This window comes from Lynx rufus, unplaced genomic scaffold (genome assembly GCF_022079265.1).
Source record: "Lynx rufus isolate CCGP_SWC_20201006 ecotype Redwood Valley unplaced genomic scaffold, mLynRuf1.p SCAF_1, whole genome shotgun sequence".
Taxonomy (NCBI): Eukaryota; Metazoa; Chordata; class Mammalia; order Carnivora; family Felidae; genus Lynx; species Lynx rufus.
In genome coordinates, this window is record NW_025814823.1 from 32636149 (window position 1) to 32660236 (window position 24088).

A 24088-nucleotide genomic window follows, 5' to 3' on the forward strand; every position below is an offset into this window, starting at 1 on the left:
AAATATAGGATATACAGTTTATATAACTTATCAGGTTAAAAGGGAAAATCCAAAATCGCAGGCTATTTTGTTATAGAATCCCTAAAAACTACTGATATTTGATTCAACAAATTTTCCTAGTGATATATTATACATGCACATCAATTACAAGTGAAATTAATTTTTTAGAATACATTTGTAATTTGATTTAGGCCAAATTTTTCTATTTTTAAAATGAGTTTTAAGTTGTGCCTTTTCTGAAAGGTTTGAAATCAATTTTCCAAACGAAGTTTACTTCAGCAAAAATTTTAAAAGTATTTGTTTTATTAAAGCCGTATTTTACCTTCAGATATGAAAGATCCCTTAAAGCTCATTATAAAATTGAATCCTGGAGAAGTTCCAGGAGTTTTATGAAGTCATTTACAGAATTATTATCATATCTAATCCTAAAAACAAACTTTTCACTCATATATTTCTTCCTAATACATACTGTTGTATATATTATTTTATATGGAATTATTATTAGGAAATGATAAAAAGTAAAATGATTCACAAGTAACTTAATACCATCAACTGGCAATATATTCAATTGCATATGAAGAATGAGAGATAAATACCTCATCATGTTAGTGGGCAACACCATTCGATATTAAAAAAAAAACATGAAGAGTCTTAGAAAGACCCTGTGTGATGTAGGCATTTGTAGCCAATCCAGAGAACACAACCATCGATGGAATTCATGGATATTAGAATTTTCAGTAATCTTGTTATTTGAAAATATGGGTTCCATCATGTTACTTTATATTTAATTTCCAAAACATGTTTCCATAAAAAACTATAACCTATAGACTGTAAACACTATAAATTATAGACTTTAAAAAGCAGGAAAGCACTGCAACTACTACATTTATTATGGTGTCAGAGTTTGAAGTTGGTGTTATAAAAAATGTCAGACTGAATAACAATCTTACGTACTTATTGGAAATGGTTCAAGGCATGGGTTAAGTTCTGCTAATAAATAATAACTACGTCATGAGTCTCAATTCCTTAATTTTCACTTAGATATTTTATATCTCCTGATGTTTTTACATCCTTGATGATTTATGGAGAGTTGTGGTAACCTTTTACTAAGTTAGTAAAACTTCCCTTTCTTAGAAAGAAACCATATTTTCCTTCATAATACACAAATAAAAAGTGAAACCCTATTGTTATTTAGAACCCACAAGTCCTATTTTTTCCTGAGCTGAGAGCACAATAAACAATTTATATATATATTTTTGTTGCCTACTGGAGCCAAAATAGAGCTATTTAGACCACATGAAATAAAATAACAAGAAGATACCTACTCTTAGGTACCTTACAATGCAATGCATTTTCCTTAAAGTGAAAGAGCATTTTCTATTTTCTTTCTGCTTATTTTTTCTTTTATACTTAATATCAACTTGATACAAATTAATATTTCCCCAGGAGATATGGCAATATTTGCTACTTATTTATGCCCTTAACTTGTATTGTCATGTTTGATTCCCTGTTTAAAATGCTTATTACAGAGCAGATTCAGGAGTATCTAGCTCCAATGTACACAAATCAGTGGGTAACGGATATAAAGAGTGATGACCACTCATAGTGTATTAGGTTTCTTTTTTTTTTAAATATAATTTATTGTCAAGTCAGCTAACGTACAATGTATACAGTGTGCTCTTGGCTTCAGGAGTAGATTTCCATGATTCATTGCTTACATACAACACCCAGTGCTCGTCCCAACAAGTTCCTTCCTCAATGCCTATCACCCATTCCCCCCACCCGCCCCATCAATGCCCATCATCCATTCCCCCTTCCCCCCCCCATCAAACCTTAGTTTGTTCTCAGTATTTAAGAGTGTCTTGTGGTTTGCCTCCCTCTCTGTTTGAAACTATTTTCGCCTTCCATTTCCCCATGGTACTCTGTTAAGTCAAATTCCACATATGAGTGAAAACATATGATATCTATCTTTCTCTGACTTAGTTCACTTAGAATAGTACCCTCCAGTTCTACCCACATTGTTGCAAATGTTAAGATTTCATTCTTTCTCATTGATAAGTAGTATTCTGTTGTATGTATAAACCACATCTTCTTTATCCATTCATCAGCTGATGAACATTTGGGTTCTTTCCATAGTTTAGCTATTGTTGATAATGCTGTTATAAACATTGGGGTACATGTGCCCCTATGAATCAGCACTCCTGTATCTTTTGGATAAATTCCTAGTAGTGCTATTGCTGGATTGTAGGGTAATTCTATTTCTAATTTTTTGAGGAACCTCCATACTGTTTTCCAGAGTGCCTGCATCACTTTTCATTCCCACCAACAGTGCAAAAGGGTTCCCCTTTCTCCACATCCTTGCCAACATTTGTTGTTTCCTGAGTTGTTGATTTTAGGCACCCTGACCAGTGTGACGTAGTATCTCAATGTGGTTTAGATTTGTATTTCCCTGATGATAAGCAATGTTGAGCATCTTCTTCTGTGTCTATTGGCCATCTGGAGGTCTTCTTTGGAAAAGTGTCTATTTATGTCTTCTGCTCATTTCTTCCCTGGATTATTTGTTTTTTGGGCATTGAGTTTGGTAAGTTCTTTATAGATTTTGGATACTAACCCTTTAGTGGATATGTCATTTGCAAATATTTTCTCCCTTTTTGTCCGTTGCTTTTTGTTGATTGTTTCCTTCACTGTGCAGAAGCTTTTTATCTTTATGAGATTCCAGTAGTTCATTTTTGCTTGTATTTCCCTTGCCTTTGGAGATGCGTCAAGTAAGAAGTTGCTGCGACTGAGGTCAAAGAGGTTGTTGCCTGTTTTCTCCTTTAGGAATTTGATGACTTCCTGTCTTAAATTTAGGTATTTCATCCATTTAGAATTTATTTTTGTGTATGATGTAAAAAAGTGGTCCAGGTTCATTTTTCTGTCACTGTCCAGTTTTCCCAACACCTTTTGCTGAAGAGATGGTCTTTTTTCCATTGGATATTCTTTACTGTTTTGTCAAAGATTAGTTGGCCATACATTTGTGGGTCCAGTTCTGGATTCTCTATTCTATTCTGTTGGTCTATGTGTCTGTTTTTGTGCCACTATCATACTGTCTTGATGATTATAGCTTTGTAGTATAGCTTGAAGTCTGGAATTGTGATGCCTCCGGCTTTGTTTTTCTTTTTCAACTTTACTTTGGCTATTCGGGGTCTTTTGTGGCTACATACAGATTTTAGGTTTGTTTGTTCTAGCTCTGAGAAGAATGTTGGTGCAATTTTGATTGGGAGTGCATTGAATGGGTAGAAGACTTTAGGTAGTATTGACATTTTAACAATATTTGTTCTTCTGATTCATGAGCATGTAATATTTGTCCATTTCTTTGTGTCTTCAATTTCTTTCATAAGTTTTCTATAGTTTTCAGCCTATAGATCTTTTACATCTTTGGCTACATTTATTCCTAGGTATTTTATGGTTCTTGGTACAATTGTAAATGGGATCAATTTCTTGCTTTCTTTCTGTTGCTTCATTATTGGTGCATAGAAATGCAGCTGATTTCTGTACATTGAATTTATATCTTGAGACTTTGCTGAATTCATGTATCAGTTCTAGCAGCTTTTTGGTGGAGTTTTTTGGATTTTCCATGTAGAGTATCTTGTCATCTGTGAAAAGTGAAAGTTTGATTTATTCTTTGCTAATTTGGATGCCTTTTATTTCACTTTGTTTTCTGATTACTGAGGTTAGGACTTCCAACACTATATTAAACAATATACATCCCTGTTGTGTTCTTGATCTCAGGTGGAAATCTCTAAGTTTTTCCCCATTGAGGATGATGTTAGCTGTGGGCCTTTCATATATGGCATTTATGATGTTAAGGTATGTTCCTTCTATCCCAACTTTCTTGAGGGAATTTAATCCATTCAAATTCAGAGTAATTATTGAAAGATATGGATTCAGTGTCATTGTGTTATCTGTTGGTTTTATGCTTGTGCTGATGTCTCTAGTCCTTTGTAGTCTTTGCAGTGTTCCACTCACAGAGTCCCCCTTAGGATCTCCTGCAGGGCTGGTTTAGTGGTCATGAACTCCTTCAGTTTTTGTTTGTGTGGGAAAGCCTTTATGTCTCCTATTCTGAATGACAGCCTTGCTGGATAAAGGATTCTTGGCTGTATATTTTTCCTATTCAGCACATTGAATATTTCCTGCCACTTCCTTCTGGCCTGCCAAGTTTCAGGGGACAGGTCTGCTACTACCCTAATGTGTCTACTCTTGTAGGTTAGGGCCCGGTTGTCCTTAGCTGCTTTCAGAATTCTTTCTTTATCTCTGTATTTTGCTATTTTTACTATAATATGTTGTGGTGAAGATCTATTTTGTTGATTCTGAAGGGCTTTTTCTGTGTCTGCTGGATTTGGATGTCTGCTTCCTTCCTTGGATTAGGGAAGTTCTCAGTTATAATTTGTTTAAATAAGCCTTATGCCCCTTTCTCTCTCTCTCTTCTTCTTCTGGAACTCTTATGGTACAGATAGGCTTGCATTTCATGAATAACTTAGTTGTCTAATTCTCCCCTTGTCTTCTAGTATTTTCTTTCTCTTTTTCTCAGCTTCATCATTTTCCAAAATTTTATCTTCTGTTTTACTTATTCTCCCCTGTGCTTCCTGCATCCTTGCTGTGACTGCATCTAGTTTATTTTGCATCTCATTTACAACATTTCTTAATTTGTTGTGACTATTAGTTCCTTGATCTCTACAGCAGTAGATTCTCTGCTGTCTTCTATGCTTTTTTCAAGTCCAGCTATTAATTTTATGACTATTCTTCTAAATTCTTGATCATATATATTGTTTATATATGTTTTGAGCAATTTGCTAGCTGTCATTTTTTCCTGGAATTTCATTTGAGGAGAATTCTTCCATTTCATCATTTTGGCTAGTTTTCTGTCCTTTATGTGTTTTAATAGCTTGTTATATATCCTGCACCTGGGAGCACTATTATATTAAAGAGGGGTCATACACTGTCTAGGGCCTGGCACTTCAGGTGTTTTTGGAGTGTGCTGAATGCTCTCTGCTGGTTGCTTTATCTCCCTACTTAGAGTGGTGGTTTGGACCTTCTATTAGGTATGCTTTGATTTCTTCATTGAAGTAATCCTGGAAAAACTTTAAAAGGGGGTAGCGGTAGAAGAAGGCTTATCCCATACAAAAAGAGAAATGATAGGGGCAGGGAAAAAGAAAATAAAAAGAAAAAAATTGATCAGGCAGAGAATCAGAGAAGCTATACGGCTTAATCCAGAGAGAGAGAGAGAAAGAGGGAAATAAAGAAGAAAGAGATACAGAAGAAGTGTAAAAATAATAGATTAAAAATGTCTGCTTAAACAAACCAATAACCAGAATAGAGAAGGGAAGATATAAGAGGAAGAAAAGAAAGAATATAACAATAATTGACCAAAAACCAAATCAGAAAATGCAAAACCGGTGGACCTATATCTGATGGTGCCTTGGAACTGGTCACTGTCCTGTTCTGGAGGAGGGGCCCTCTTGTTTGGTGAATCAAGCTCGCTCTGGTAGATAGGCAGTTACTAGACACGTACAGGGTGGGGTTTGGTGTAAGCAGTTCCTACCTTCATTGGGAGCCCACTGTCCTATTCCCTGTAGCCCCACTGGGTTGGTGATGATGAGAGAAATCGTGACACCCCTGTCACTCCTTCCCAGACTGGGTGTCCCAAACCACTCTGTTCAGGCCATCCTCACAGTGCCCCAAGGGTGCAAGCGGGCCAGTTTGTACCGCTCCACAGCCCACTGCAACTGCCAAGTGCTTGGCTGGGATTCAAACCCCAATGTCTTAAAGGATCCTGCTCCAAACGCCCTGGTTCTAGGGCAGTGCCACTCTGCTCAGCTGACAAAGGGCCTCTGGCTGGTGGGCACCTGCAGGGTCTTTTGTCCTTGGAGACACTATATACCTTCTTCAAACAGAACTCAAGGGAGGGGACTGCTCTCCCCGTGCACCTCTGAGCTCACTACCAAGCCTGGGCCTGGCTCCCCTCCTCCCCAGACCTGTGCATAGGGCGGCACTTCCCACTCTGGAGGAAGTCCTGCAACCCTGTATCATCACTCCTAAGGTTGTTTGCAAACTAGACACTGGCTCTCTCTCCATTTTTTCTGTTTCCTAGTCCATGGTCCAGAGAGGTTTTTCTCTTGTCCAAATAGAATCCTACACTTCCACAGCCTCTCTTTTTCTTTCTTTTGTCTCTCCACAGAAGGAGAAACCTTCCCTCCGTGCCTATGCTGCTCATTTTATCTCTCCCAATTTGTAATCATGAACTTATGGCCTGCCGAGCTGTTCCCCCGTGGACTCCTGGTGATGATGTTTCAGTCACTTGGTAGCCCAGATTCTTGGGATTCCAAGGCTTCTAGCTTCCATACTATTGTGTTTGAGGAAAGAGGGATCTTTGCCCCCTCCCCCCACTTGTTTGCCATGTTGACTCCTTCCCCAGTGTATTTGGTTTCAAGAAAAGTACCTCATTTGTTTTTATGTTGGATACTAGGTTTCTTTAACAGCTAACAGTTTTCAAATTGTACTTGTTGGTTGAGCAAGATGAAATATTTTCCATAAAGTTTATTTAAGAAGTATAAGATGCAGTTTCATTAAACTGGAATTAATGTGTTCACTTGATACACTTAAAACTCAGTTAATATATTTAACAGTATTTAAAAAAAGCATTTTGAATAATAAAAATTCCACATAACCTCTGAACAAGACAATGACATTCTTTTTATTTGAAATGAATATACAGTTGCATTTCTGAGTAAGATAGAAATATACTACTTTACCTCTTAAAAGTTTTCCTTACTTTAAAAACTTTTTTATGGGTAAATGACATCACTAGTCCTTAACAACAAATTAACTCAGAAGTTGGCACAACAACTTCTTTTGATTTCATCCTGCTTATGATAGGCTTACAACTTAGCTATAAAGAGCATTGCAGGCTCAATTACAAGTTATGGCACAAGTTATGTTCACCCATGGAAGGCAACCTCGGGAAAAGAACATAAAGTGGGAATGAGAGCGGGTTCAAAAGCCAAAGGAAAAATGAAGTGAAGGTTAGAGATACATAAAAATCTACCAAATCAAGGAAACAACCTGAGATTAAATAGTTTTAACGAATTTAAATACATAAGGTGAGAAGTGTCCATGGGAAGGAGATATAAGGAGCAAAGGGGTTTAGAAGAGTTGAAATCTCTTTAATAAAATGATGAAACTGACATTAGTGTAACCAGTTCCTACCAAAGCTGCATCAGTCTGTTTAGCAATTTGTTCACTAGAAATTTAAGTGAGTGGCAACAAATGATAAGGAGGGAACATCTGTAAGAATCAGGTGATAAAAGGCTAGGTACTTCTATTAAGTTTGGATGGCAAATTGAAGCCACCAAAGAATTTTAATTGTTATGTGTATTGATGTGTATTTATATTCATTTTAAATTAATGTATTTTAGTTTTTATGAAATTGATGCACAAATATTATTAAAAACAAGATTTAATAAATAGCTTTATAATGAAAAGTAGTAGAATACTCCATACATCTCACCTCTGCTTTGCAGAGGAATATATCTTTAATTATTTTATGGTAATTTCTTTTTGTTTCTAATTACATTAATTTCATTAAGTAATATGCTTTGCCATTATATATTTATTATCTATTATAATAAATAAGAATTTATCTTATCTCAACACATTTTACTACATCCACCCAACACATATTGTAGGATAGATATGTAATTAACTTTGTATCTTATACTATTTCCTTCATAAATTTAACGAACACATTCACATTTGTTTCTTGTACCTGCAATACCACCTAGTCTTGTTTTATCTACAATACAGTTGTCTAGTTAGAGTATTTGCTTTACAACCTTCTAGAACTGTTGTCTTGGTTCTTGATTACCTCTTTTTGCCTCTTTTCCCTCATTTATGAAAAAGCAATAAGAATAGAACATACATTATAGAGTGGCTATTAAAATTCTATGAGTTTGTGCGTTAGAAAAAACAAGAAATTGGCACACAGTAAGGTTTTTTTTTTTCTTTAATGTTTTTATTTATTTTTGAAAGAGAGAGAGACAGAGCACGAGCGGGGGAGGAGTAGAGAGAGAGGAAGACACAGAATGCAAAGCAGGCTCCAGGCTCTAAGTTGGCAGTACAGAGCCTGAAATGGGGCTCAAACTCATGAACTGTGAGATCATGACCGGAGCTGAAGCCGGATGCTTAACCGACTGAGCCAACTAGGCGCCCCAGCACATAGTAAGTTTTTATTAAGTGATAGCTATTGTTAGAGTTTTCACCCTTTCATCAATTCCAATATATACTCTTTTACTATTGATTGTGGATCATATTTTAACTGTTAGTGTTTTTCCCTGGAATATAAAATAATGGTGTATCTTAGAAATGACTGACCTTTGGATTCCATACTATAATGGTGTATCTTACATTGACTGACTCTTAGATTCTACAAAACATTCTTTGTCTTGTAATTATTGATAGTATTAATCCTATATATTGAATCAAATTTGAAAATAAAAAATGGTATGAATATTATCAATGTAAATACAGTTTGTGCAAAGTTATTCAAGGTTCCTGGGTGGTTCAATCAGATAAGCATCCAACTCACGGTTTTGGCTCAGGTTCATGGTTTGAGCCCCGCATCAGGCTCTGCGCTGACAGTACAGAGCCTGCTTCAGCTTCTCTCTCTTTCCCTCTCTCTGTGCCCCTTCCCTACTCATACACACACACTCTCTCTCTCTCAAAATAAATAAATAAAACTTGAAATAATTAAATACTGTGATTGAATTTTCTTTATTTTTTCCTATATTAAAAATATTATTAGTTACTTAGAATTGTGAAATGTTAGAATGTTCTTTTCCTCTGGAAACCTTCCTCCTGGACTTCTTCCATCATTTTGATTTAATCTTAACTCAACTCTTATTAGGAGAACAAGAGAGGTGTTCGTTGGGCACCATTTCACTGCTCTCCTGTTTTGATCCTTTGTTTCTTCAGTTAGTTCCATAAGAGAATTCAAATTTTGATGAATCACATCATGCATAATGTGCCAAGAAATAGATTGTGAAAGGTTTTTTTCTAAGGACTTGTTTTTATGTGCAAAATGTCTTTATTTTGCCCGTATTATTATTCAGTAATTTAAGTGAATTTCTTAATTCTATATTAAATGTCTTGTTTATTTTTTAAACTGCTTTCTGGCATCGGTGCTGCTGATGGGAAGTCTAATTTCAATTTAATTATCATTTATAATCTGTTTTGTTTTAGGTAATTTGGGTGATATTTTGTTTGTTTTTATTTTTTATTTTTCCTTCCAAGAAGCTTTAATAATCATCGCTCTATTAGTGTTCTATAATGCCACAGTGCATATGTTGAATTTTGTTTGTGCATTTGTGTGTGTGTGTGTGTGTGTGTGTGTGTGTGTGTTCTGTGAACTCATTGATCTCTTTTCAGCTGTAGAATTTCATCTTTTGTTTCTGTGAAATTATTTTGCATTATTTCTTTGGTATTTGCTCCTCCTATTTTTTTCCTTGCTTTTTTTTCTTTCCCAAACCTATCTATTTATAGATTGTTATACCAGATAGATTGTGTTCTACATACATTGTTTTTTAGTATCATTAAGTATTATTGACTATTTGTCTCACTTCCAGGCGATTTAACTAATTGGTGATAGACATGATCAAATTTGTGCTTTAAGAATGTAAATGGCCACTGGAAATGATAAAATACCTAGGAATAAACAAACCAAAGAGGTGAAAGAACTGTACGCTGAGAACTATAGAAAGCTTATGAAAGAAATTGAAGAAGACACAAAGAAATGGAAAAACATCCCATGTTCATGAACTGGAAGAACAAATATCGTTAAAATGTCCATACTGCCCAAAGCAATCTAAACATTCAATGCAATCACTATCAAAATAAAACCAGCATTCTTCACAGAGATAGAACAATCCTAAAATTTATATGTAACCAGGAAAGATCCCAAATAGCCAAAGTGATGTTGAAAAAGAAGACCGAAGCTGGAGGCATCACAATTCCAAACTTCAAGCTGTATTACAAAGCTGTAATCATCAAGACAGTATGGTGCTGGCACAAAAAGAGACACATAGATCAATGGAACAAAATAGAGAACCCAGAAATGGACCCCTAATTGTATGGTCAACTCATCTTTGACAAAACAGGAAAGAATATCCAGTGGAAACAAGATAGTCTTGGGGAAGCTGGGTGGCTCAGTTGGTTAAATGTCAGACTTTGGCTCAGGTCATGATCTTGAAGTTCGAATTTGAGGCCTGCATCAGGCTCTGCCTGACAGCACAGAGCCTGGAGCCGGCTTCAGATTCTGTGTCTTCCTCTCTCTCTGCCTCTCCCCTGTTCATGCTCTGTCTCTGTCTCTTTCTCTCTCTCAAAAATAAATAAACATTATTTTCTTAAAGAAAAAAGACAATCTCTTCAAAAATGGTATTGGGAAAACTGGACAGCAACATGCAAAAGAACAAAATGGGACTTTCTTACACCATACACAAAAATAATCTCAAAATGGATGAAAGACCTAAATGTAAGACAGGAAACCATCAACATCCTAGAGACAGGCAACAATTTCTTTGTGCTTGGTCACAACAACTTCTTTCTAGGAGTGTCTCTAGAGGCAAGGGAAACAAAAGTAAAAATGAACTCTTAGGACTTCATCAAGATAAAAAGCTTCTGCACAGCAAAGGAAACAATCAACAAAACTAAAAGTCAGCCTACGGAATGGGAGAAGATATTTGCAAATGACATATCTGATAAATGGTTAGTATCCAAAATCTATAAAGAACTTATCAAACTCAACACCCAAACAACAAAATATCCAGTGAAGAAATGAGCAAAATACATGAACATACACTTTTCCAAAGAAGACATCCAGATGTCTAAGAGACACATGAAAAGATACTCAACATTGCTCATCATCAGGGAAATACAAATCAAAACCACAATGAGATACCACCTCACCGCAGTCAGAATGGCTAACATTAACAACTTGGGCAACAACAGATGTTGGCGAGGATATAGAGAAATGGGAACCTTCTTGCACTGTTGGTAGGAATGCAAAGTTATGCAGGCACTCTGAAAAACAGTATGGAGATTCTTCAAAAAATTAAAAATGGAACTATCCTATGACCCAGCAATTGCACTACTAGGTATTATCCAAAGGAAACAAAAGTGCCGATTCAAAGGGGCACATGCACCGCAATGTTTATAGCAGCACTATGAACAGTAGCCAAACTGTGGAAAGAGCCCAAATGTCCATTGACTGTTGAGTGGATAAAGAAGTGGTATATATATATATATATATATACACACACACATATATATGTATATATATGTATATATATACATATATATACATATATATACATATATATATGGAATATTAATCAGTGATCAAAAATAATGAAATCTTGAAACAAAGTGGATGGAATTAGAGTGTATTATGCTAAGTGAAATAAATCAGTGAATATCATATGATTTCACTCATGTGGAATTTAAGAAACAAAAGAGATGAACATAGGGGGAGGGAAGGAAAAATAGATAAAAAGAGTGAGAGAGAGAGAGAGAAACAAACCATAAGAGACTCTTAAGTTACAGAGAACAAACTGAAGGTTGCTGGAAGGGTTTAGGATGGGAATATGGGTTAAATGGGTGATGGGCATTAAGAGGGTACTTGTTGGGATGAGCATTGGGTCTTATATGTAAGTGATGAATCACTAAATTATACTCCTGAAACCTTTATTACATACACTATATGTTAACGAAATTGGATTAAGTAAAATAAAAAAATAAAAATAAAATAAAAATAAAAAGGTAACTGGCTGCATTGTAGAAAACTGTTAGTAGTCCTTTCTCCAAAGGGTTTTGCAGGAGAAATGAAAATACCCAGATAATAAGCTCAGATTATTTTCATCCCTCATAAATCTTCCTTCTATCCTTTTCTAACTCTGAGAACATTAACTCTTGCTCTTTATATGAAAAAAAGTTTCCTAAAAATTCAATTAAAATAAAGTGCTTCTGACAGACCTAGAATAAGTATATGTAGCCTAAGCTAAAAATTATCTCTGTTATACTATTAAAGATGTATATCTACATATAAACTTGTAGGAAATGTGTAGCTGATAATCATCTCAGTTTAAATAACATTTTAACGCCATTTCAATGTTTAAGTAGTAAAGAGGAAGTAATTTTCCTGGAAATCTGTAATATATAGTGTTATGCAAGGAATAAAAGAAATATAAATCTCAAGGAGTTCATAGTGTATTGAGGCTTTGGATATATGAACAAGTAAGTTTAATAGAATATTTAAGTGCTGTGAAAGAAACATATACAAGCAATACTTGAAATTCAGAGAATTAATGCAGTAATTCCCAGGTTTGTTTTGTGGGGCTTTGTTTGTGGTGAAGTGGGCATTAGGAAGTGAAGATATTATAAGTTTCTTCGAAGAAGTAACTTCTTAATTAATTAATTCGTTCTGGATTGGTAGGATGGTACATGAACCCAAAGACCAGATACAGTGAATCACATATATAACTCCTGTGATAATCATATTCCTTATTAATTGAAAAATTAATATCCCCAGGTTCTTTCACTGATGGGTTTATGAAACATAATGTTGAAAATTGTGTTTGAAGAGTAAAGGTGAGACGAAGTTAATCGGCCTTGAATGTCAAGCTAAAGACTTTGAATCTTATAAAGATGGAAATATTCAGGTGAGTTATAGTAGATTTTTTTAAAAAAATAAGTGTGGTATTATTATAATGTAGAGATGTGAATTAAGAAGTCTTCAAGTAACTCTTAAATCCTAAAAAATTTCACTATATTATTTCAGCATAGCACACAAACCATATAATTTACTCCTAAAATATAATCTGCCATTCATTCAACTTCTAAATTTAAAGAGAATAATAAACATGACACTGGAAACACACACCCTATTGATAGTCTTGCTTTCGACTTTGATCTTCAACTGGAATTGCAGAAATGAAATTTATGGCTGGGCTTCTTTTAATGATTAGAATCAGATTGGAACCATTGGAAGGGATGCCTAAGATGGTATGGTTTTATTATTGTCTGTGTAACCATATGGGAGTTTCACTCTTTACTCTCTGTCGAGTTGATTTATGCCAACACATTAGCATTATTTTCTTAAGTATATTTTTAACAGAGGGTTGCCATGTAAGACATTTTGCATTGTTGGACTTAATCTCTGGAGAAGAGAAGTAAGTATAGACCAAAATGCTATAGAACTGACAGAATCAGGAAGAAAATTTCATTGCTCAATATGTTATTGCCTTTCTTTACCAATAGATTTCATATGGATATATCAAGAATATGTAATTTACTACAATTTCATAACTGGAAGTCAGATGGCATTACTTAGGCTAATCAAATGTGATTTAAAAACTTTATCTGCCTACTGTTTATTCCATCTGTTTGCTTGGTTCTTACCATATATCTTAGCATATGAAAGCCGCTTCAATGTAAAAAAAATAAGGCTTTAACATTTATTTTTATTCTTTTTAATTTTTATTTTTTAATTGAAGTTTAATTTACATACAATGTTATATTCATTTCATGTGTACAACACAGTGATTTGGTAATTCTGTACCTTGTGCTGTGCTTGCCATAATAAGTGTAGTTACCACCTATCACCATATGTTATTAAATATTATTGACAATAATAGGTGAAGGGTACAAATTTCCAGTATAACATTTATTTTTTTATGTTCTTTGCAATGGTCAACTTGGAGGAAGTTCACTGAAAATGCAAAAAGTTGCTTCTCTGTGAATAGTATTTAACAGATCAATATTTTATAACATAAATATGGATAATTCAATATTTTGGAGGTATCAGTCTCTGGATGCCTTCTAGCCATGAAGAGTCTAATCTCTTTCAAGTTGAACTACAGCCATTTATGTTGGCAACTGACAGAAGAAGACTTTGACTTTTCTCCAAATGTGCTTGGGATCTGCAGGGCTTGTAGGAAGTGGGAGTCAAGGAGGAGAGATTTGCCAGTATTGACTTAAGCACACTCTGGAGAAATACTGAATTAGGCTGTTGAACATTTCGTTAGCTGCTGTCCCTGTTCAGTGTTTGGGATCAACTCAATTCTCTCTGGTTAAAAAAACTTTAGAGGAGTATTTGCAAGGGCTGTGGTCTGCCAGGAGGCAGTAGAGAAAGCTTATTCTACTTTTAAGTGTATGCTGTTTTAATATTTACAGTTCATATGTAACTATCAATACTATCTTATATTTGGTTATTTTCTATAAAGTCTTTACATTCCTATGGCAATATATCACTTCCTAGTTTCATGTCTTATGTTCTTAATCATATGGAAAAGTCATTAAAAATAATCTTTATTTGGGCAATGTGCATTTAATTTAATTACTTTTCAGTCTATGGTTGTTTCCCACCTCCCCCTAAATCCTTCAAAATTAAGTTTTTAAAACTGTCTTTTACTTTCACATTGGGTAAAGGTGAGACATATTAATAAGGATTTCATCATGTGATATATTGGAAGAATAAACACTGTTTTTGGATCCATTTCTTCGAAGTTATGATTATCCTTAAGAATCAAATATGTCAATAATTATATTTCAGATTATTTTCCAATAAACATTTTTAAAATATTGAACATGCTTAAGTTTAATATAATACAAATGTAAGTTGAATATTTCCAGTTAACCCAATACTGGGCTAATTGCCATTACAGACACAGAAAAATGTCCAAATTGGTTCATGGTATCGATCTATCTATCTATCTATCTATCTATCTATTAGTTATCTATTTCAAATATATCATATCCATGGACTTGGAAGGTGGAATCCTAATGATTTACATATGAAGCCTTCCCAATAGGGCTCTTTGGATGTCATATTTTAAGGAGAACAGCTGATATTTCTAACATACCCTGGCACTTTTTATTTTTCATACAGAATCTCTCTTCAAAACAGTGTTCTCTGTAGGATTTCTCAATTTTTCTTTCTCCTGATGAATAAGAAACCACTTTTGAGGGACATTTATTAATTTATTTTCTATTCAGGAAATTCAAATTATAGATCCATGGAAATTTAGAGATGAAAGGTTGCAAATTCAACTCTCCACATCAGACTAACATTGAACTACTGACTTAATGTTCCTAAGCCTCAGTTTCTTCATCTATAAAATGAGTAAAATATTAACTGTGTTATAGGGATACTTGTGAGGTATAGAGTGAATGTGCTAAACAGTGCCTAGGATAAAATCTTATGCATAGTAAGTGCTCAACTCATGTTATTTTCCTCTTCTGTTACTCTACATATAAGGCAAATGGTCTAACTTAGTAAAAAAACAACATAGTAATATATCCTAAATAAGCTGTGATAAGGAATGTGTTTATCTTGATCTTGATCTTGAATCTAAGTGATGTTGAGTGCCAGCCAAAATAACAAGTTGATAATAAAGCACTGAATTTATTCTTATAGAATAAAAGAAATAATTGCTTTATCAGATTAAAAAAATAAGTTTCTTTATTTTTGAGAGAGAGAAAGAGAGAGAGAGACAGAGTGTGAGCAGGGGAGGGACAGAGAGAGGGAGACACAGAATTTGAAGCTGGCTCCAGGCTCTGAACTGTTAGCACAGACCCCAAGGTGGGGCTCAAACTCAAGAACTGCAAGATCATGACCTGAGCTAAAGTTGGACACTTAACCGACCGAGCCACCCAGGTGCCCCTGCTTTATAAGATCTTAATAGCATCTCAGAGAGAGGGAAAGTAAATTTGGTATTATGAGGTTTTGAAGTCTTTGACCCAGGTATTTGACTGTATAAGGGGTCATACTATAGTGGTTTAGAACTAAGGGGCACATCAAGGTGAGGATTTTGGTTTGATGTCTTTAAAGAGTCCTGAAAAGAAAATAATTGTTTGATGACATCGTTTGCAGAGTTGAACAGTTTGATGTTCATTTTAGGAGAAAAGAATAATTACCGAAAGGAATACCAAAATTACTCTCAACATTTTCCATCCTGGACACAACTTGACTATATTAATAAAATTGTATTAATAGAGACAGTGGAAAACAATGCTGTATTTTTTTATATAGTTGTTTTTTACTGTTTATTTTATTTAATTAATTTATTTATTTTTGAGAGAGAGAGAGAGCGAGAGAGAGATTGATTCAGCGTGTGAGCAGAGGAGGGACAGAGAGAGAAAGACACAGAATCTGAAGTATGGTCCAGGCTCTGAGCTGCCAGCACAGAACCCTACATGGAGTTCAAACTCATGGACTGTGAGATCATGACTTGGGCTGAAGTTGGCTGCTTAACTGACTGAGCCACCCAGACGCCCCTAACAATGTTGTATTAATGTAAATAGTAAAATCTTTGTTTTAGGGTGGTTTGAGGTCTCGTTGTCTTCCTTTGTGGTCATTTTTCAGCCTAAGCTAAATGATATATCATTAATATATAGGGGTATGATTAATCCAGATAATGACAACATGAGGTATCATACTCTCAAGTTTCCTGTTAATGGTTGTTTAAACCTCTATATGTGCCAACCTTTCTTATTTATTTCTTATGTATATTTATATTTATATATATACCTATATATAAAAACATATATGACTATATATATGCTACATATAAATATATATGATATATAACTATGTATATACTATATATACTGTATATAGTATATATACACTGTATATATTATATATACACTATATGACTATATAACTATATGTAGTTCTATTATTTATATATAATGTATATTTAATATATTTATATATAATATATATTTATATAATGGATATATATGTATATGTATATATATGTGTGTATGTGTATATATATATATATGTGTGTATATATATATACATATACATATATATATTCTATTATAGTCCAGTACAGCAGTGAACATGTTGAAGATCACAAGTTGAAAATTTCAACATAGTCAACTGAGAGAAGGATTATCATCAGAATTTATAGTCCACTTCTCAGGTGCCATGGGTGTCTGAAATAAACCAGGAGAATAGAATAAAAATCCTGTAGAATAACACCATAACACCAGATATGGTATTATTCACCAAATAATCTATTTTTTTTATTCTTTTCTTTGATTAGCAGGTCTTTTTGTAATAGTGAAAATCCTAGTGAACATTGCGGGAATATAAGCACAACATTCTGTTCCCCTGAAAGGCCAAAATTATATCTAAATTGATTTTCCTCTGAACCACTGCTTATCCAACTTCATGAATCTCCCAGGTTCTATAGTCCGGTTGGCATTATCTAACTCTGATATTCTCTAATCCACAGCGCCTGGGATCCTACTTTGTGGGTAAAGTGTGTAAGGAGAAAAGAAATCAATCAAAAATTTCCCTTGAATAATTAAGATGTTGGCTCTCAACTCAGAGCCCATTTTTTATTCTTCTTAAATTATTATCTATTATCTTTTTATCAAAGAGGGTAAACTGATGGTAAAAATTGGACCCTGGTTGCCATGTCAGTAAATGTTTTTTTTTTTTTACTTCCAAATTTTAATTTAAATTGCATTTACTTAACATATAGTGTGATACTGGTTTCAGGAGTAGAATTTAGTGATTCATCACTTACACATAACATCCAGTGCTCATCATAGTAAGTGCCCTCCTTAATACCAAACACGCATTTAGCTCATTCCCCACCCACCTCCCTCTATCAACCATGTCAGTAAATATCTTGAAAGAAGGAATTAGTTGAACAAGTTTGTGTTTAGTCAGCAGATGGCTTTTGTGTCACAAATATAACACCGGGCATAGAAAGTCATACAATGATCTGTTAAGGACCAAGATACTCCAGTAGGATTTCTGAACAGTGTAAACAGTGTTAAAGTGTTATGGCACGACTCCTTTAGAATTGTCCACTGCCAAGAAATTAACTTATAATGGTGAGATCGTTAGGTAGATCTAAAGCAAAAGAGAAGTTTGTCTTCCTTGTAAGATCTGTGAAGTTGAGAAACTCCAAATACACACCATCTGTTTCCTTTTTTTCTTCCAAGTTCTATTTTTTAACAGTTCAATTAAAAACTAGTTCCCACATAAGGTCTTCAAGTCATATTTTATTGAAGAAAGTAATCTACTTTTCTATGAAAATTTGTCTTTTAGATGCTTAGACATTGGGATGTCTGTCCTGTTGTTGTGTTTGTCATCTATAAAAGTCCCACGTAGGTTGAATCCAGTTAACCAGGAAATGAACTGACTCTTTACAAATAACCAGTATTAAGAGAAGCTGAGTGGTTGTCAAAAAACTGTGTGTACAAATTCGACAGTTTATTGTTATGATTTAGCCAGTTCACCAGCCAACTGTAGTCAACTATTGAACTCATAACAAAAAATGTATAAAGAAGTAACAATGTTAATAATAGAGACTTACTCTATAGTTAACAGAATTAAAAGTAGCCTTAAGCCAACCAAAAGGGAAAGAAGATCACTAGAAAAATGAAGAACCGGGGTGCCTATGTGGCTCAGTTGGTTAAGCATCTGACTCCTGGTTTTGGCTCATGTCATGATCTCATGATTTGTGAGATCGAGCTCCATATTAGTTCTGTGCTGTCAGCACTTGTGGTTCTCCCTCTCTCCATCTCTCTCTGTCCCCCACTAAACTCAGTTTAGTGATGTTCCCCCCAGTGTTGATTGAATACAGTAGTCTTGTTGTGGTAGACAATTTCATGTGTAGTTGCATGCTTTCATTTGTGGTACCCCAGTGCTCCTAAGCAGCCATCTTTGAAGATTATTCTCATGTAGCCTGCATTCATATTTTTCCCAGTACCTTTGTTTCTGACTCTGGTGCAATGACTCTGGTACAATAGCCTTTTGAAACTTTTAAAGGATTTTTCTCTTTGGGTATGTAACCAGGATGTTAGTGAATGCAGTCTGTCTAGCAAAATGAACGTCATGGGCATTTTCTCTAGTTTTTAGGTTATCCCCTTAATTCCACCTTTTAGTGAATCATGAGGGCGCACAAAAGTTCTTTAATGTATTGGCTACTCGTAGATATGGTCAAAAACCCTCTCTTCTTTTTAAAGCATTCCAAAACTATGGTCAATTCCCAAAAACTTATTGTATACATTACATTAATTCTCCTATCTCCAGCTAACTGACAAGCTGTGGTGAGAACATTGATTTCTACTTTCTGCATAGACTCTGCCTTGGACAGGAAGTCATATTCTTGGGGTAAAGTCAAATCTATTGGGGACATCCTAAGGGTGTTTTTCTGTTTTGATCTCAAGATATAACCAAGTCTTAATATAATCAACCAAATTAAGTCTGTATATTATAAAGGGTTTTCCAATAAATCTCCCTGAAATATAGCTCATGAATAAGAGGTTAGACAATTATGATTTTCCCTTCTCTATGTAATGAAATAAAAGTGGCAGGATTAAAAACATTACAATGATGAATAGAAAATAATAGAATTTCATAGAAGTAAGCCTGTTTGCTAAGAAATGTGTATTTTTATTGAGCAACCATTATAAAACACGAGGGATCATCAAGTGTAAAGGAGATGCTAAAATAAAATTGGCGGAAGCGTTTGCTTAATTATCTGTCATGACTATTATCTGTAGACAAAGTGGATAGGCTTTGGCAGGGAGTCAAGAAGGAGTCTATAGTTACCTACTTGTCTGTGGTCATTCTCAAAACATTAATCAAGAATGTTGAGGGCTTGTCCATAACTCTGACATAATGAATAAGTAGAAAGGTTCATGATAATTAAGTAAGCCTACATCAGATGTTGAAGAGCTAATTTCATACACACACACACACACACACACACACACACACACACACAAATATGTCACTTCTTAGGTTTTCAGGGAAGAGTCTCCCTTGCCATAAATTTGGTTAAGTCATATAGTGTTTTGGTGATTTCAGAAAAGTTAAGGCCTATTACCTGTAGAAGTCAATAAGTCTATCTTGAAAGTGTCTGATCCTGGAAACTAAGCAGGGTTGGACCTGGTTAGTACTTTGATGGGAGGAGTCAATAAAATCCAGGAATTCCTTTATCTTTTTCTTTTTTTAATTGATCTGGGATAGTTTGAATGGTTGTAGTGACTCAGGAATAAGAGATCTATCTCCTTGGAATAAATCATACTCTTGGGGGTAAACTTTATTTAAGAAAACATTTAAATACTCTTTGGAAATCTTTTGTCCTTTCTAAACTGTAATAGTTAGTAGATATATACAATCAATCTTAGAATTTTCCTTATCTTTAAAACACACAAAAATAGTCATACACATATTGAATACGAGTAGAATCACAAGGAAATGTAATGTTTCCTTAAGGTCTTAGTTGAGGACTTGTGAAAAGCAGTAAAGTTCCTTACTAAATCCTTGGGATATTACAGTCCAGGTATTTTTTGCTTTTTGCTTTTTTTTTTCCAGGAGAAGGCAATTATTGCCTATATTGATCTAACTCTAGAGGGACACTAAAGAAAGCAGCACACAGATCAACAACTGCAAAATATGCAGAATCAGGAGGTACTGAAGGTAAAACAAATCTCAACTCTATAATACAGTGAAAAACTAAGACTATTATATTTATTTATAGCTCTCAGTTCCTAACTAAACAGAGATCCTTGCTTACTGGTTTTGATAGGGAGGATAGGAGTACTCTAAGATCTAGTAAAGGTAGGTTGAGTTCTTCTCCATTATTTGGATTTTGACTGTTGGTTTTAGTCTCCTTTTACCTTCTGGTTTAAGAGCTAATTTTGTTAGGTTGGCTAGAGGTTTACATGGGTCAATAGGAACATAAATGGATTCAGCACCCAAAATCCAACCCCAAAAAAAGTAAACTTTTCCCCCCCCTCAAGTGGTCAGCACCTCCTTGAAGTCCTCAGTTTGGACTTAGTTTAGGCACAAGGGTATTGGCAAGTCAGTGACCAAAATAGCTATTATCTCATTATGAAAAGGGATAGCCTCAGGAATTTCAAGATCACAGGGAGAGCATTTACACTGGTAATTCCACCTGCCAGGTAAAAGTCTCATAATTAGGTTGGTGGGTGTAGGGCCAAAAGGAAAGAAGAATGTTTCTTGTTTATAACGATGAGATAACAGGTTGGGACTAGAACACAGAGAATGTCTGAGGATTATGTTTATCAGAGATACCCACAATCTAAGAGCTTACTGAGTCTGAGAAAGAGAGAGAGATTATGTAACACTGTTTGGGTTTAAGGTGATAATGTAGTGCCTCTATCAGTGAAACTTTTTCAAAACTGCCTTTAAAAAAAAAACAAAGGAATTTTTGTTTTTACTTTTATTTTATAGCCTTGTTGAGATACGTTTCACATACCATTAAATTCACATATTTAGGGTAAACAGTTCAGTGGTTTTTGTGAATTCACAGGAAAAAAAAATACATATACCCAAAATCTAATTCTAGAACAGTTTTTCAACACCCCCCCACCAAAAAACAAAAAGAAAATAAAAAACAAAAAACCTTGTACATATTAGATGCCATTCCAAATTCCCACCTCTTTCCTACCCAGCACCAGGAACTAGGATCTATTTTTAGTTTCAATGGATTTTCCTATTCTAGATGCTTTATATAAATGAAATGATGTAATATGTGGCCTTTAAACTGTCTTCTTTGACTTAACATAATACTTGAAGCTTTATCCGTGTTGTGGTGTGGCGTGTATAAACCCTTTTATTCATTTCCAGCCGATATTCCGTTGTATCAATATACTACATTTTAAAAAAATCCATTCATCAGTTGTTGAGCACTTAGTTTGTTTCCACTTTTTTTAGCTGTTATGAATAATGCTGTGTGCTTTTGCACATACAAAAAAACTTGTACATGTACAGGTTTTTACCTGGATATGTTTTTGTTTCTTTTGGATATAAATCTAAGAGTAGAACTGCTGGGTCATTTGTAACTGTATTCAAGATGTTGGGGAACTGAAAAACTGTTTTCTGACACACTGACAAAGTGTCTGTACCAATTTTGCATTCACACTAGGAACTTATATGATGGTTCCAAATTCTCCACATTCTTACCGACATTTGTTCTTTACTGTCATCTTTTTTAGCCACCTAGTGGGTGTAAAGTGACATCTCATTGTGGTTTTGATTTGCATTTCTCTGATAATTATGTTGAGCAACTGTTCATGTGTTTATTGGCCATTTGTATATTTTTCTTTGGGGAAATGTCTTCAAATCACTTGCTCGTATTTTAATTGGATTTTTTATCTATTGTTAAGTTGTAAGAGTCCTTTATATATTCTGTAGAAAAATATCTTGTTAAGTATATGATTTGCAAATATATTCTAATACATGAGTTGTCTTTTTACTTTCTTGATAATGTCTTTTAAAACACTTTTTTTTTTTTTTTTAATTTTGATGAAGTCCAGTCTGTGTGTTATTTCTTTGCTTGGGTTTTGGTGTCATACCTAAGAAATTACTGCCTAAGTTTGTAAAGATCACAAAGTGTTACTTCTGTGTTTTATTTTAGAAGTTTTATTCTTTTAGCTATTACATTAAAGTAAATGATCCATTTTGAGGTAATCTTTGTGTGTCATGTGAGAACAGGGTCTAAATTCAGTGTTTTGCCTATGGATATGTATTTGATTCAACCTAATTTCTTGAAAAGACAATTATTTCCTTATTAAATTATCTTGGCACCCTTGTTGAAAATCAGCTGACTGTATATCTAGGGTTTACTGCTGGATTCTCAATTGTAATTTGTTGATCTATATGTCTACATGTAAGAATGCATTGTCTTAGTTACTGAAACTTTTTAGTTTATTTTGAAACCAAGAAGGATGAGTCATCTAAATTTGTTCTTTTTAAGAGTGTTTTGACTATTCTAGGTGCTTTGCATTTCCATATGAATTTTAGGTATAGCTTGCCATTTTGCTAAAAATAAAAAAAAATAGCTGGGATTTAATAGGTATAGTGTTGAATCTGTACATCAATTTGGGTAGTATTATCCTCTTAACAGTGTTCATTCATTCAGTTCATGGACATGAACTCTTTCATTTATTTAGATCTTTTTAAGTTTCTTTCAATGATTTATAGTTTTCAGTGTACCAATCTTACATATTTTTGTTAAATTTATTCTTCATATTTTAATCTTGTAGATGTTATTATAAGTAAAATTGCTTTCTTAGTTTGACTTTTGGATTTTTTTTATTGTTAGTAGATAGAAATGCAGTAAAGTTTGTATTAATATTGTATCCTGTCACATTGCTAAATTTGTTTATTAGTTCTAATAATTATGGTATGTTCATTATGGTGTTCAGTATATAAGATCATGTCATCTGTAAATAGGGATAATTTACTTCTTCCTTTCCAATATGGATGCTTTCTAATTCTGTTTTTGCCTAATTTCCCTACCTGAAACTTCCATGTTATTATTGAATATAGGTGGCAAGATAGGATACATCCTTGTTTGGTTCCTGATTTTAGGTATAAATCGTTTAATCTTTCACCATTAAGCTCGAGGCTAGTTATAGGTTATTTGTAGATGTTTTGTCAGGTTAAGATGGTTCCCTTTTATTCCCAGTCTAAGTGTTTTTTTTTGTTGTTGTTGTTGTTGTTGTTAATCATTAAAAGGTGTTGGATTTTTGTGAAATGATTTTGCTGTGTCTGTTGAGACGATTATGTTTTTTTTTAATCCTTTATCCTATAAATATGGTATATTACATTGATTTTTGGATGGTAAATGACTCTCTCCTGTCTAGGAGAAATACCACTTGGTCATGGTGTATATCCCATTTTAATTGTTGTTGGGTTAAGTTTGTAATTTGTTGATGATTTTATGTCTATGTTCTTAAGGGATGTTGCCCTATTGTCCTTAAGGGATGTGGTTTTCTTGTGATGGATTTTCTACTCTTGTTATCACCATAGTAATGACTTCATATAATGAGCTGGGAAGTGTTCACTCCTCTTCTATATTTTGAAAGAAATTGTGATATTAATTCTCTAAATGAGAATTAATCAATTTCATTGATTTTTACCATTGAAGCCATCTGGTGCTTGATTTTGTTGAATTTTTTTAAATTATTAGTTCAATATTTTTACTTTGTATAA

The 24088-nt window shown here is 34.1% G+C and overlaps 1 pseudogene; it reads left to right on the plus strand.

The window, feature by feature from the left end:
- Positions 1–5634: 5634 nt before the first annotated feature.
- Positions 5635–24088, plus strand: part of LOC124508462 (NEDD8 ultimate buster 1-like) — a 78256-nt pseudogene continuing 59802 nt past the window's right edge.